This window comes from Centrocercus urophasianus, unplaced genomic scaffold (assembly GCF_019232065.1).
Source record: "Centrocercus urophasianus isolate 14NV4802_14NV808 unplaced genomic scaffold, USGS_Curo_1.0 seq_13, whole genome shotgun sequence".
Lineage (NCBI taxonomy): Eukaryota > Metazoa > Chordata > Aves > Galliformes > Phasianidae > Centrocercus > Centrocercus urophasianus.
In genome coordinates this window covers 2,040,754-2,056,253 of record NW_024884475.1, presented here as the reverse complement: position 1 = coordinate 2,056,253, position 15,500 = coordinate 2,040,754, and the positions used below count along the sequence as shown (strand labels likewise).

General features: G+C 48.4%; 1 protein-coding gene across 1 annotated transcript in view; it reads left to right on the top strand.

The window, feature by feature from the left end:
• PTPRA (protein tyrosine phosphatase receptor type A) overlaps positions 1 to 15,500 on the top strand; it is a 95,825-nt gene that overhangs the window by 27,188 nt on the left and 53,137 nt on the right. The window lies entirely within an intron of this gene.

Sequence of the window (15,500 nt, the reverse complement as noted above, 5' to 3'; positions counted from 1 at the left end):
ACTTAACCCAATCTGGTAGATTTGGTCTCAGAAAGAGTGGTTGGTTACTGGCACTGACTGCCCAGGAAAATGTTGGAGTCGCCATCTCTGGAGGTGTTAAGAGCTGTGGAGATGTGGCACTGAGGGACGTGGTCAGTGGGCATGGTGGGATGGGTTGGGCTTGGATATGGGCATCTTTGAGGCCTTCTTCAGCCTTAACAATTCTGTATGTTCGTTTTTGAAGTGGAGAGAAAATTGTGGTACAAATATTTTGGTGACAAAATACTTTGAACAGATTCAGCGCGTGAGCTTTCGCATTGCCATTGATCAGTCTTTCAACAGGGAGGGAGCAGAGCGTCACGTGGGTTGTTCTGTAAGGTTATTCAGTGTCTAAAGAAGATGCAACCTGCTGCTTTCCCAAAAAGTTTTATTGTGTAGAACTCTTGTTGTGATGACTTTAAGCAGCAGTATTGGCTTGGCAATGATTTCAAGATGCGGCGTCGGGGTGCCAGCCCTTATGGGGACTGTGGACACGGTGCTTGTATTAATTGGGCTGCAAACAGTGGGAAAAGTGGAGTTTGTCATGGATATTTTATTCAACTTTAAGAATATAGAACTGCAACTGCTTTCCTAGAGTTTGTGCAAAAATAATGCGTGCCAACATAAACCGCAGTGGAAATGGGAGAGGGTTTAGTGGGAGAAAACCAAGTTCTCTCCAGGCCGTTATTATAGGAGCTTATAGTATTTTTATTAGGAAAAGCATTGCTTGGGTTTCCTTATGTTTTCTATGTCATCTGGAGCTGTTTGGGGCGGGCTGTGCACATAGCATGCCTTAAAACCCTTCTGCCTTATTCATGGAGCAGCCTGAGCTGGTGGGTGGCAACCAGCAGTGTTTGGAACTGAATGGGCTTCAAGGTCCCTTCCAACCCAACCGTTCTGTGGCTCTATGATTCTGCAACTCCGTGAAGCCGTCGGTGCTTCTGATGCCCTTAGATGTTCTCATCCTCTGATGTTTAAAGGGTTCAGTGCTGTGTTTAGTGAAAGACTTCAGGACTGGAAGCTGCAGGTCTCTCGGCAGCACTGGCTTTCCGGTAGGAAGGTACTTAATCACCGTGATGCATCGAAAGGAATAGTAAAAGCCTTTGCTCATAAAATAGGAGGGAAAAATAAATCAAGTTGATTTATGCAACGGCGTGATGGCATTGCTGGAAAAAAAACCATGCGGACCTCAAAGATAATGGGAGCAGCACTGGGTTATATTTAAACAAACTTTGCCATTGCCTTTTCTTTATCAGATAGGGAGAATTGCGTGGGAAGAAATAATGGTAGAATCTGCGCTCCTCTATCAAGAAATCCCTTAATAGGTTTCACCGAATATTTTCACAGAGAATTGAGATTGCGGAGGAGATAAGATGATAGGGCTTAAAATGCCCCGAGGTCCCCATGTGAGGGATGGTGAATGGGGTGTTAGCGGGGAGATGAGGTGATACATGCAGGATTAATGCCTGCCTGTTTGCTTGTGGGGAGCAGAGCCATGAGATGGGAGAGGTGGGGATGCCAACGCGTTGGTGCATGCGCAGCAGTGAGAAGCTGCTTCCTGAGCAGGGAAGAGATGGATTCTGCAGGCACTGCAGGTTGGAGTCGTATGGGAGGCTGGCATTCAAGGCCAGGCTGGATGTGTGTCTGGGCAGCCTGGTTTGGTGGTTGACGACCCTGCACATAGCAGGGGGGTTGGAACCAGACGATCATTGTGGTCCTTTTCAACCCGGGCCATTTTGTGATTCTGTGGGAGCACCGTCCTTTCTATTGCTGGTTGCATTCCCCCTTTTTATTGGGTGATATTTATTGTTTCACTTGGCTTATAACTCCCTCATCGGCGCACAGGGGTGTGGGAGGGGGAAGGAAGTGACAACTTGCTTTCTTTGCGGGATGGTTTGAAGACCTGCAGATGAAAGGCTTGATGCGAGAGCCAGGTGTTAGCGGAAGCGATAGAAATAAATGCACTTTGGGAAGCAGTTCCTGCAGGTACAGCGGGTGAAGTAACCTGAAACGCAGCACTCAGGAAGATTGCAGCCCGTCCAGTTTTGCTTCCTAACGTTGCACACCATGGAGAACAGCCTGGTGCTTTTCTCTCTGGGGTTTGCAGTGGTCGGGCGGCACTCCTGAGCTCCTGTTCCTGGAGAGGATTGGTGGCAGCTGCAGGTTTGCTTTGTTTGCACAGTCACAGAGCCCTGCTTCCCCTTGTAGCACAGCAGGAAGCAGGCTGCTTGGTGGCAGGGCCAGCCCTGTTTTCTCGACAGCGCTCTGACAAAGCTGTGTCCACACCGAGTCCTGCTGGTAAGGACTCCATCGCCCCTAAGCACTCCCAAACTCCTCCCAAAACGAGCCGAAGCTTTCTTTCCTCACCCCGAGCCTTGTTTTTTACCCCACTACGTCAAAATAAGAATTAAAAAAAAAAAAAAAACAACACAAAAACTCAACCCTTTTCTGCTTCTTTCAGTACTGTTACATAAAACGTGGCTGTCACACCCACCAGCTTCCTTTTCGGTTCTGCCCGGCTCGGTGTTGCTGAGCTTGGGGTGCCTTCAATAAAGCGTTTTGTGCTGGGTCGTGGCAGCAGCAGGCTTTTCCTACTGACACGACCAGACTCTCAATGTGACATTCAGGGCTTTAAAACACTGCAAACAGCTTTCTGACAATAGCTGGTGTTGTTCAAAGAGCGACAGAAATAATCAAGAGGATTTTTTTTTTTTTCCTTTTTTTTTTTTCTTTTTTTTTTGGCAATCTCCACGGGCTTTGCCTGAGGGGAAACAGCCTGTTTGCATTGACAGCACTGGAAGAGTGATGTTTCATGGAGGGGAATGTGAGAATCACAGAATGGCTTGGGTTGGGAGGGACCTCAAGGATGGTCAAGCTCTAATCCCCCTGCTGCAGGCAGGTCCAACAACCTCCATGTTTAATACCAGACCAGCTTGCCCAGTGCCCCTTCTAACTTGGATTTGAGCACCTCCAGGCATGAGGCATCCACACCCTCTCTGGACAGCCTGTTCCAGCACCTCACCACTTTCATAGTAAAGAAAAAGGGTGAAGTCAAAAGGAGGGGGCTTCATGTCGTGATCTGGATGGTGCTGGGATGTTTCTGAGATTATGGATCCAAATTTTTGTGCGTTTATAGCATCACAGGCTGGCTTTATGGCATATGCTTTGACTGATCACTGGATGCTTGGAAAGGTGGGGGCATTGGGCAGTAGGCTTGGTGGTTGTGGGTGGATGGTTGGACTAGACGATCTCCATAGTCTTTGACTCCAGAACAGGTAAGCTCCAGACCTCTGGAGGTCTCTAACCAATCTCATTAGGGCAGGATTGTGTTGCTCAGGACTTCATCCATTGGAAACCTCCAAGGATGGAGGTTGTACAACCTTTCTGGGCAACCTGTTGTCCTCCTTCACCAAACAAATGTTGATAAGGTTTCTCTCTGTAGTTTGGGTGTCTCTTGTTTCTGAATGGGTCAGGAACCCTGGGGACAGAGAGTACAGAAAAGGCGGAGACACTGAATGCCACCTTCATTTTTCACTGCCAAGACCAGCCTTCAGGAATCCCTGGTCTCCTAGGCCAGAAAGTCTGGAAAGAGAAGGACTTTGTTTGGTCGAGGAGGATCAGATTGGAGTTCATTCAGGGAAACGTGGTGTCCACACATTGATGGGCACCAATAGGAGCTGGTGAACGCTATTGCTGGGTCACTCCATCATCTTGGAAGGGTTATGGGGAACAGGAGAGGTGCCTGAGGACTGGAAGAAAGCCAGCATCACCTTGGTCTTCAAAAAAAGGGCCAGAAGAAAGACCTGGGAAACTGCAGACCAGTCAGCCTCACCTCCATCCCTGCAGAGGTGATGGAGCAGCTCATGCTGGAGGCCATCTCTAAGCATGTGGGGGAAAGGAGGGTGATCAAGAGTAGTCAGCATGGATTCACAGGGAAATCACACTTAATCAATCTGATAGCCCTCTGTGTGAAGACAACGGGCTGCTTAGATGAAGGGAGAATAGGAAAAATGTTTTTCTAAGACTTCCTTGCTTCCAATCTTGCCATGCACTCTTGTTGATGCTCATACCAGTGATACGATACTGCTGCTGTGATGCCAGCACCCTCTGTCAGTGAGGCATTTCTTGGTGCTGTGCCCTGAATAGGGAACAGAGAATTGCTGCTTTTATTCTTTGCTTTCCAACACGATTTGGAGTGTTTTAGCACGATTTGGAGTATTTTTCTGTTCTTTCTGGTAATTTATTACCAAAAAAAAAGTCAAGAGCATCAACATTAGAGCAGCTGATTTCTTGGTAATTTCTCCAATATTATGGGTATGGCAAACTATATTACATTCACTTTGCACACTGAGTGTGTACGCTGAGGAAAGAGCTTCGTTTTGACTCAAATCAACTCCAGCCTCATCTATTGAAATCACTTCTTCCTCCAAACAGACTTAAATACTTATAAGAAGAGAAACCACTCCAGAATGAAGCTTAAACTGGAAAGGCAGTGCGCGGCGGCTGCGGCCATGCCACACTCGGCCCGGTGCGTGCTGTGGGTGCAAATGAGGCTGGTGGTTTTGTCCTGCTGATGGATTAGGCACAGTTGCTACTGGTTACCTACACGGCTTATGTCTGCAGGGCTCTGCTTTTCAGCTTTCCCTCCCCGAAAGCATCGCCGGGGCTGGGAACTGGATGGGTTGCCACCGAGAGTTTCCACGTTGTGCTCGTCCCTTAATGTCACTCATGGGGCAGTTCTGCAGTTACGCACCCCAAGTGCATCCAGGAGAGGGTCAGGATGGGGGTTAAGAAAAGGTTCTGCCCCACAGGGCATTGGGAATGGAACAGGCTGCTCATCCTAAACTGCTGGAGCTCAGGGAGCGCTGGGGCACAGCTCTCAGCTATGGGGTTTGGGTTGGACTCAGTGATCCTTGTGGATAGGAAAGGGCAGAATGACACCCACCACCTGTTGTCCCAGTGCTCAGGTTGATTCCCCCTGGAAAATAGCCCAAGTATGGAAGCTCCTGCATCCCACCCACAGCTTATGATAAAAGCAGTGCTGGTGACCCAGCTCCAGCCTTGTAATGTGATGAGCCGGGCAGATGTGCTCAGCTTTTATCCATTCTGCCAGTGTTGTCAGGTGAGGTGCTGGCACAGGCTGCCCACAGCAGCTGTGGGTGCCCCATTTCCAAGGATGCTCAACACCAGGCTGATTGGACCCAGGGCAGCCTGACCTGGTGCCTTATCTAGTGGTTGTGCAACTCTATCCACAGCAAGGGAGTTGGAACTAGATGAGCCTTAAGACCCCTTCCAACCTAAACTCTATGATTCCATATGATTTCTTTGTCTTTGAGTGTAGAGCTGGAGAGCAACTACCACTCCCTTGCTTTGCTCTAGGCAACCACATGCTCCTCATCCCCCTCTGCTGCCAGAGATATTCACAGCCCTTCCTTGGCGCTGATCTCTAGCTCTGCACTACACTGGGGATCATTTCCTAAGCCATGTTGTGCAATACAGAGCGTGATCCCACACGCATTTTGTGAAAGCAAAAGAGGATTTTGTGTGTTGCACTGGAAAATCAAAGCTGTGTTTGGGGGAACTTGTGGTCTGACGATCCAGTCGGACGAGCTCAGCTTTCCTTGCTATTTAAATATACTCTCACAGAATTATAATGGTGCCTGGCTCCATGGCTATGGTTTAACACTTTAGGAGTGTGCAGGATTTCCCTGCTACGAACCTGTTTCCCTGAAGGTAGAGCCTTCATTCAAACGGACAAGAATAGCAAGAGAAGAGGAGCAGATCAAGGAAAACAATATATGTTTTTGTTAATACTACAGGCCAGCAGTGCATCCAGAAAAAGGAACTCAATCTGCTTTTTCCTGTGCTTAGAGCACACCAAGGAGGTGGGAAACAGATTTCTTTGCTCTTTAGGAACGTGAGGAGTTTATTGCAGCTGCTGGTCCTGGAAGCCTGGAAACATCTATGGACAGGACAAGGTCCTGCCCTTGCAGGCGCATCCCACTGCCCAGCTTTGGTGAGCATCTCGTGCCTGACCATCCATCATATGATCTGCAGCAGCAAATTTCACTTCCTCAGTGCCTAATAAATGCAGGGAAGAAAAAATAAATAAAAATAGATGATATAGCGGAAAAAAGAAACGCATTTAGCCCTGTTCCAGTGCTGCATCAGGGGAACCTGTTATGTTCCAGTTTAATCCTTCACCCTCATGCCTCCCACATGTTCATCTCCAGGAGGGCCTCCAGGTGGGCTTGTGATATACAGGCTATGGAATTAGCTGGTGGAATGTCTTCTCACCTCTTAAATACGCAGCTGCTTGCTTATAGAGATGGCTGCTTGCTCATAGGGATTTTGTTGCAGTTGCTGGTCCTGGCAGCCTGGACAAATCTATGAACTGGAGAAGTTCCTGCTGAGATCATAGAATCATTGAAACATAGAATGGTTTGAGTTGGAAGGGACCTGTAGGATTATCTAGTTCCAACCCTCTGAAATAGGCAGGGACACTGAACAAACCATAGCAGGTAAGATAGGAATGGGGCGCCCAGGTGGGGAGGCAGTGGTTTAAGCAGTCCTGGTTGGAACCTGGCTTTCACGTGGGGGGAAGGACACGAGTGAATTTGAACTGAAAAGATCTGATTTTAAATAATAAAAAAAAAACCAAACAAACCAACACATCCCAACCATTTAAAGCAATACTTTGTACTTATAAACAAGGAATGCGAAGATACAGAGAAGATCTCCAGAGAAGCAAGCCGCTTCTGCAGACCCTGCACCAATGAAACAAAGCAGACACCCCTGAACAAAACCAAAGCCTCCTTCGTTTGGTCGTCTGAAGGCTGCAAGGGATTATGGTGATGGATTACAGTGAAGCCCTGCAGCTGCGTGCAACATCTGGCACCGCAGTTCGGTCGTAGATTTTCCATCCACAGGGCGGTTTTGTCCACGACTTTTGACTCCAGTTTCCATCTTCAGGCTTAACACCGTGCATCCAAAGGTTACAGAATTCCCATGGTACGACTCCTCGTGCAGCATTGCAGGGACCTTGCTACTGGCGTGATGAGTCCCATAGGTTTTGTCCTGCTGCCCTGCCAATAGCAGCATCTCGAGCAGAACTCTCACAGCTCGTCCAAAGAATCTGGTTTGGGGTCTCCAGACACCAACCCTATAGGCCCTTTGTAATGTTTTTTACCCCACGTAGTGAGATGCCTGCTGCTTTTGAACCTGATGCATGTAAAGATTTTGGGAGGTAATTCTTCTGATCCTCAGGTCCATGAAGATCCCACAGATAACCGTGGTATTAGGTCTGTGTGTCTGCTCAAACTGAATGTCCCCCAGCCTAAAAACTGCAGCAGAGTGAATCACAGAGTCGCTGAGGTTGGAAAAGAGCTCAAAGATCACCATGTCCAACCCCAACCCATCTCCCCATGCCCACGGGCCATGTCCCTCAGTGCCACATCTCCACTGTTCTTGAACACCTCCAGGAACAGTGACTCCACTACTTTGGAGATAGTGATAGGGCAGCCCCTGCCACACTTGTGGTTCTGTTGTTTCGAGGCGGTTATAAATAAATGTAAGCAAACACTTTTGTTGGTGATGCCTGAAAAAAGTGGGTGAATTTACTCACAAATTTTGGATAGCAAATCTAACATTGATTTGTTTGGGCAACAGATCTAAAAGTTGAATCTGATGGTCAAACCCATAGGTGAAAATCTTCCATTAACACACTGAGATGATTGAGTTCAAGAGCCAGGAGTGAAAACACTTCTTCCTTTGGTGGGTTTATTTTGTTGTCTGATTTCAGCCTTCCTTTCATAGACTCATAGAATGGCCTGGGTTGAAAAGGACCACAATGATCATCTGGTTCCAATCCCCCTGCTATGTGCAGGGTCTCCAACCAGCAGCCCAGGCTGCCCAGAGCCACATCCAGCCTTGAATGCCTCCAGGGATGGGGTATCCACAGCCTCCTTGTGCAACCTGTTCCAGAGCTTCCCAATGGGGAGCCCACTTTAAGATGATGAAACATCTTGTAGCTCCAAACCCTTTGCCCATCGAAAGGTGCCAGGGAACGTTTATGGTGGCCATAAAGGACTCACTGCTCTTTGAACGCTGCCACAACTCTGAACTTGTGACCCGGAGGAGCAAAGCACAATATCCCATCTACAACAATGCCGTATTTATATCTGAAGCTCAGAAATCCATCTGCGCGGAGGAATGAAGAACATCCTATTGCTGTCTGAAGCTATAACCATTTTTAGAAATCTGGCTGGGGTTTGTTTCTTGCTGCAGCTTCCTGGAGGGCTGCTCCGTGTCCCAGCCCCGGGTTCGTATGCGAGAGGCTGCAGGAAATCGCCGCTGGAAGAGCTGCATCACATGGGTCTGCCTATAAAACACAGCTTGGTGCAGCTCGAGGGGCTGGAATGGAGGGATAAGAGGCACAGTTATCAGCATCGTTTGCTCCAAAACCTGGTTGGTATCAAAGTCAAGAGCTGTGCCACCATCACTGTTGCAGTCCGTGTCCTCATTGTGCTGATGTCACCCTGAGCTGCTCCCAGTCAACCTGGAGCGTGGGTCTGTAGGGAGGATGACTGAGTCATGTGTTGTTTTTTCTTTTTCTTTTTTTTCCTTCGTAAGTATTTATATTCATTAAGGAAGTCTAAAGAGGAAGAGGAATTAAAAGGTTGCAAATGTTTTCCTGGGCTGGACATGGGACCTTAGCTACTGCACTGCACATAACCCCTTGCACGACGCGTTCATCAGCTCTCACACCCATAGCACAGAGCTCGGGGGTAATGTGCCATCCCCAAATGCATTCAGGTAGGGTCACAATTCCTGTACATCCCTACTGACAGCCAGATGTCACCCAGAGTGGTCTGTGTGCCCATGGGGAGACGTGAGCAGCCTGCTGCAGTGTTGGCAGCCCTGCCCACGGCAGGGGTATGGAACTACATGATCTCTGAGGTCCCTTCCAACCCAAGAGAATGCGAGGGAACGATTCCTGTGTGCACACACAGATATGGCAAGGGAAGGAAAGCAGGGATGTTTGCCAAGGGAAACGATTTGTTAGGCAGAGTGTTTTCTTTACAGCTTTCTTTCACCCCTCGTTCTGGGTACGTCAGTGAGTTTTGAAGGTTGGAACCCTTCTGTTTTATCTCTGGGTGTGTCGTTGCTGCAGACTCTTATCAGGTGCGTGGCAGTGAGCTAAGCCCTTCCAACAAAACCCTTGCACATAGGCTGGTGTGCTGCATGCTGGCTTAATGTGTTTGGTCAGGGCTCGGTGTCTGCACCATTTTATTGCAGGATGGAAGTCCCAGGGCAGCCGAGGACAGCTGAATGGAAGATAGAAATGCAGGCAAGGATGTATGGGCGCGCCGGCACCAAAGCAAAGTGTTAGCTGCCTTGCTTAGGAGCGTGGTAAAGATTTACCTTCTGCAAGCTGCCAGCTTGTTCAGTTGCCAGGGAGGCAGCCAGATGCTTGCTTTCCTCTTGCCTGCTTGTTTAGCTTTGACATGCTTTTTGCTCAGATGAAAGGAGAAACATCAACAGGCGAAGCTGCAAGGAGCGCTGGTGCTTGCTGCTGTCATGCCTGCGTGGGGGTACTTCCAGTGCAGTGAATGTGCAGGTAGAGTAAACATACCTTTTTTTTGTTGTTGTTTTAACAAGGAAGAAGATAATAATTGGATGCTGTCCCATTTCAGAGCAGCAATTGTTTGCCAGGCTTGAATTACAGGAATTGCTGCAGTGAGTCGGAGCAGCGGCTCGTGCCATTAACTGGCTCCAAGTTGGGCTCCATTTGAAGCAACTGCAGAAACTGTTTATGGAACTCTTTAGCAAGATCTAATGTGATAGGAGAAGGGGAAATGGCTTCAGGCTAGAGGAGGGGAGATTTAGATGGGATAAAAGGAGAAGGTTATTTACAATAAGGGTAGTAAAGCACTGGCACAGGTTGCCCAGAGATGTGGTGGATGCCCCATCCCTGAAGGCACCCAAGGTCAGGCTGGACGGGGCTCTGAGCACTGATGGAGCTGTGGGTGTCCCTGTTCATTGCAGTGGAATCCCATATGGGAGTGGAATCAGATGACCTTTAAGGGTCCCTTCCAACTCCAACCATTCAGTGTTTCTATGATCCTTCATAGGGAGGCAGAGATGGGTTTGCAGTAACTCATTTCTATTCACGCTTCTGGGATTTCTGTTTAAGAATGGGGAAAAGCAAAACCACAACTCAGCAAATTGCACTCAGTGGGCCTGGAGGGGATGGACGGATGACTGAACTTCATCTCAGTGGTCTTTTCCAACCTTAATGCCTCTATGATTCTACGTATGGAGTGCCCCCAATTTTGACACGCCGACCCCCCATCCTTTGAGTATTTCCAACCTTCGAGGCAGCCCTCGATTCCACTTCCCTGCACTGCCTCATTTCTATTCCTACTCCTTTTGCCTTGCGTTGCTTTTGGTTTGCCGTGTCTGACTGCGCACAGCAGCAACGGTAGCTTTGATCATCAGTCCTCCAGGTGCCTCCACAGGATTTTGTGCTGTTTGCAGCCCGCGGGGTCCTGGGGGTATGCCCTGCCTCCCTGCCACAGACATGCAGCTTCTGGGTGCTCCGGAGAAACATCTTTTGATATTTATAATATCAAAGGGCCAAAGAAATGCAAGAGTGCAACAGCACCGAGGCTGAGGGCGTTGAGCAACCTTTCACCTGGGCTGTGTTGGTTTTTAAGCATTGCTGTTCCCTGAAAATCCATCATTTTGTTGGTTTTTTTTTACTTTGTGCTCTAAGGAGCGCATTGTATTTGCTCTCACCTGCGGCGTGATAAGTGTTACCATATGCTTTGTCCAAACTTGATTATGTTTAGGGTTCTTTTTTTTAAGCACTTCTAGTGGTAGCTTAGTGCTCAGTGCTCTTCTGCAGTGTGTTTTTGAGCCAGGCAGAGTGCCAGCGCGTCTGTCGGAGGAAATACTCCTGGCTGGATCCTGGAGAATAGGAGCTCGAATTCCCTCTGAAGTGTGAGAGCTCGATTCCCACAGGTAGGATTTTTCATCGTAATGATCCCATTTGGCAGCTAAATTAGTAACTGGTTTAGGTATGAAAATTGAAAGGCTTCAGGAGCTCCCCTGGTACCAGCAGGGAGGAGCAGAACCCACAGCCCTGCAGAGGATCGTATCCTGCTGAGGATGGCTTGGATCTGTATGGCAGGTTTGATAAAACAGAGAAGATTTGAGTCTCCTACCCTTTATTTTTCTTGCATTCACATCAGCTTTGTTTGCACCCCGGTGGTTTATTATTCTGGCAGCTTCTCCCTGCCTCCATCCATAGATCACCGCTTCATGCATCACAAGGGGGATAGGGTGAAATCTTTAGGAAGGAGAATTTCAGACAGGAAATGCAGAGTGGCAGCAATCCCCACAGCTCTTCTTACCCTTTCTCCTCACCATTTGGGTTAGCTTTGGGAAGATGCCCCTGGTGGACTTGCAGGAAGCCATCCTCTTCCTCCAGCTCACTCCTGGCTCCCTCCCAGAGGATCATTGGCAGACTGCAAACACAATCCTGAAGTCTAAATCAGCATCATGACGCTGCCTGATTTATGCTCAAATTGTCCCAATTTATGTGTGTTGATACATATGATTACACCGAGCTCAGGGGAGAAGTGTGTCCTGTTTCAACACGGGCGTAAAGCTGCCTGCACCACGGATCCAACATCAGTCTTTTGTGTCCCATTGCCCCCAAAGCACAGAGGGGAGTGCAGCAGGAGTAACCCGCAGCAGGAGGCAGGAGAAGAAAAGATTCCTGTGCTGAGATTTGTATGGATTAAAGGCAGCTTTAATTTCCCTTGGAACACTTGGCTTTCAGGTGGATTACGCGGGCGGTGGGATTTGGGCTGTCTAGCCAGCTAATGCCTGGCTTACTGCTACTTTAATTATTTTAATAAGAGACAGAGCAGCTCGATAACTGTAGGCCACTTTTGTCAAGCCCATACGAGTGGGGAGCAAATCTTAAGCATTTCAGCATGCAACGTTATTTAGCATTAATGTGCTTGAATAACAAAGCTGCTGGTGTCGTCTGAAGTTTGGATATTAGGAGACATTTCTTCTCTGAAAGCAGTCAGGCATTGGCACAGCTGCCCAGGCAGTGGTGAAATCACCATCCCTGGAGGTGGTCCAGAACCATGGAGATGTGGCACTGAGGGGATGTGGTTACGGGCATGGTGGGATGGGTTTGGTTTGGATTTGAGGATCAACCTTCACGATTCCGTGGTTCTGAGTCTCAAAGCACTTTCAAACTGGGCTTCTTCCTGAGCTTCTATTCCTCTTTTCATAAAACAAATGACATTAGACAGTAAAATCATTCCATGATGATGTGGGTAGTCCAGCTCAGAAATGGCCAGCTTGAGTGAAGCTCTACTTTTGGATCCCTGCTTGCAGGTGTTAGTTCCCATAGCTTCCTTCCAACCACAGTATTCAGTGATCCAGGATTCTATAAGCATGGCTGAACTCTCCTGACACACCAGGCATTATCAGTCATTGGATCTTCTGTTGGACCATCCCTTCTCCAGGGTTTGGAGCCTGCAGGTGAGCTGGAAAGCGCACAGCTCTTCATCTTTCACTTAGCTGTTTAAGAAAGCATGCAACCCATTCGCCTGCTTCTTAGCAGTAAAACTCATTTTTCATTGAATCTAAACAAAATACAAGAGTATGAGAATCACACTGCACATCTACCAGCCCAGGCTGCCCAGAGCTGCACCCATGGCCCTGAGCACCTCCAGGGATGGGGCACCCACAGCTCTCTGGGCAGCAGTGCCAGGGCCTCACCACCTTCAAAGTAAAACATTTCCTCCTAACATCCAACCTAAATCTCTGCTCTTTTAGGTTAAAACCATTCCTTCTTGTCCTATATCTGCCCCTTCATAACTGAAGCTCTTTCTCCACCACCTTTGGGTTACTGCATGGCCTGGGTCGGTGTTGGGTTTCTCCATGCTTTGGGTCTTGGAAAACTGAACTTTGGTTACAGAAAATGGAATCTCTTTTCTAAAGGTGACATATCTTCCTTTCTATTGATGTGCTGTGAGAATGAATAGATGTTTACCCAGCTGAATTGTCTGCAACCAAACATGGCAGCCTGGGTGCAGCCAGGCCTGGGGAAGCATGGGGCAGTCCTCTCTTCTCAGTTCTGTTGTACATTTGCTGTTTGAAAATGAGGTTTCCTCTGCAATGGCTGTGTGACTGTTGTCTAAAATGTGGCTGCAAGATATTCTTGTATTTGTAACACGAGATGCTCCTACTGTGATGGACGTGACAGTGCATGTCTGCACTGTGCTCCTTACCTGTCAGAAGGAGAGGGTGCGTGAGTCACAGCCTTCTGAACACACAGCCTGCTCTAAAACCCACTCAGATGTGTTGCACTGACTTTGATAAGCATTTGGAGGCCCCCCATGCAACATCTTCAGGCTTCTTTTGCCCTCCTCAGTAACGTGTGAGGCTGTATCTGCATCATAGAATCATTTGAGTTGGAGGGGATCTTTAGAGGTCATCTGGCCCAACGTCCCTGCAATGAAAAGGGACATGTGCACCTCTCCTACGAGGAAAGGTTGAGGGAACTGGGCTTGTTTAGCTTGCAGAAGGGAAGGCTCTGGGGAGACCTCATTGTGGCCTTCCAGTACTTGAAGGGAATAAACAGGAGGGGGAATGGCTGTTCATGAGGGTGGATGGTGAAAGGACAAAGGGGTATGGTTTTAAACTGAGACAGGAGAGTTTTATGTTAGGAAGAAGTGTTTCACTCAGAGGGTGATAAAGCACTGGAACAGGTTACCCAAGGAGGTTGTAGCATTCAGGGCCAGGCTGGATGTGGCTCTGGGCAGCCTGGTCTGCTGGTTGGTGACCCTGCACATAGCAGGGGGATTGAAACCAGATGATCATTGTGGTCCTTTTCAACCCAGGCCATTCAGTGATTCTATGTGCAGTGCAATCTGAGTGCTCAGAGCATGGCATCTTTGAAAGATGAGTATGTTGTGTATGCAAATATTGATAGCAGCATTGCACACTGAGGGCTTTAACAAGAGCAAGCGTAGAGTCTTGCATCCAAGGAAGAATAACTGCATCCATAAGTACGGGCTGGGGGATGACCTGCTGGAAAGGAGCTCTGCAGAGAGGGACCTGGGAGTCCTGGTGGACAACAGGTTGGCCATAAGACAGCAGTGTGCCCTGGTGGCCAAGAAGGCCAATGGCATCGTGGGGTGCATTACAAAGAGCTTGGGCAACAGGGCGAGGGAGGTGATCCTCTCCCTCTGCTCTGTCCTGGTGAGGCCACATTTAGATCCTGTGCCCAGTTCTGGGCTCCTCAGTTCCAAAAAGACAGGGATCTCCTTGAAGGAGTCCAGTGCAGGGCCACCGAGATGATGAGAGACCTGGAGCATCTCCCACATGAGTAAAGGTTGAGTGGTCTGGGTCTGTTCAGCATGGGGAAAAGACTGAGAGGAGATCTGATAAATGTTTATAAAGATGTAAAGGGAAGTGGGAGGCAAATGGATGAGGCCAGGCTCTTCTTGGTGCTGTGCAACGATAGGACAAGGAGCAGTGGCCTAAAACTTGAACACAGGAAGTTCTGTACTGACGTGTGGAAGAACTTCTTTACGGTCAGGGTGACGGAGCAGTGGAACAGGCTGCCCAGAGAGGATGGGGAGTCTCCTTCTGTGGAGATACTCAAGACCTGGCTGGATGCTGACCTGCGCAACCTGTTGTAGGGAACTGCTTTAGCAGTGATTGGGACTCAGTGATCTCTTGAAGTCCCTTCCAACCCCTGTGATTCTGTGATTCTCTAATCAGAGTCAGCACGATCACCTGCTTTCATTTCTTTGAAAGTCCTGATTGTATTACACTCAAAAAACAGAACAAAAAAAACAAAAACAAAAACAGATTTTTTTTCTTCTGTAGAGTTAAAAAGCATTCTGTGTGTCCATCAGATTGAAGTCTGATGGAGCCAACCCTTGAGGCAGGTGAGGAGCAGCGAAGTGATCACCCAGGGCTTGTGCTGAGCTCCACAGCTCCTTGGCATCAGGTGGCCTCAGAGGATGAGAGATGTCAATAGGTGGAGAAAAAAAAGGCTTCCATTTAGTTAAATATATTCAACTCCAATTTTAGAATTGCTTTGGGTCTCTAATTTTGTACTTTGTAGCATCAGCTCACAGAATGGGATTGGGGAAAGGAGGGCTTGGCCGTGCGAGGAGTCTGCTGCTGCGTCAGAGCTGATGTAGGGCAGCAAAGAGATGCAGAGAGCCTTTGGGCTGCACTGACCCTATAATCTGTGTCTGGGGACGCTTGGATTTGGGGAAACCCATGGGTGCATGGCCGCCAGAAGTCATGATTATGGATGTGCCTCTTTCCTTGGGGTGGGAAAAGATGAACTCTGAATACGATGAACTCTGAACTTCTGCACGCTCAAGGTTCCTTCCTTCTGTCCCCAGATGCTCTAGCTCAGCCAGTAATGAAAA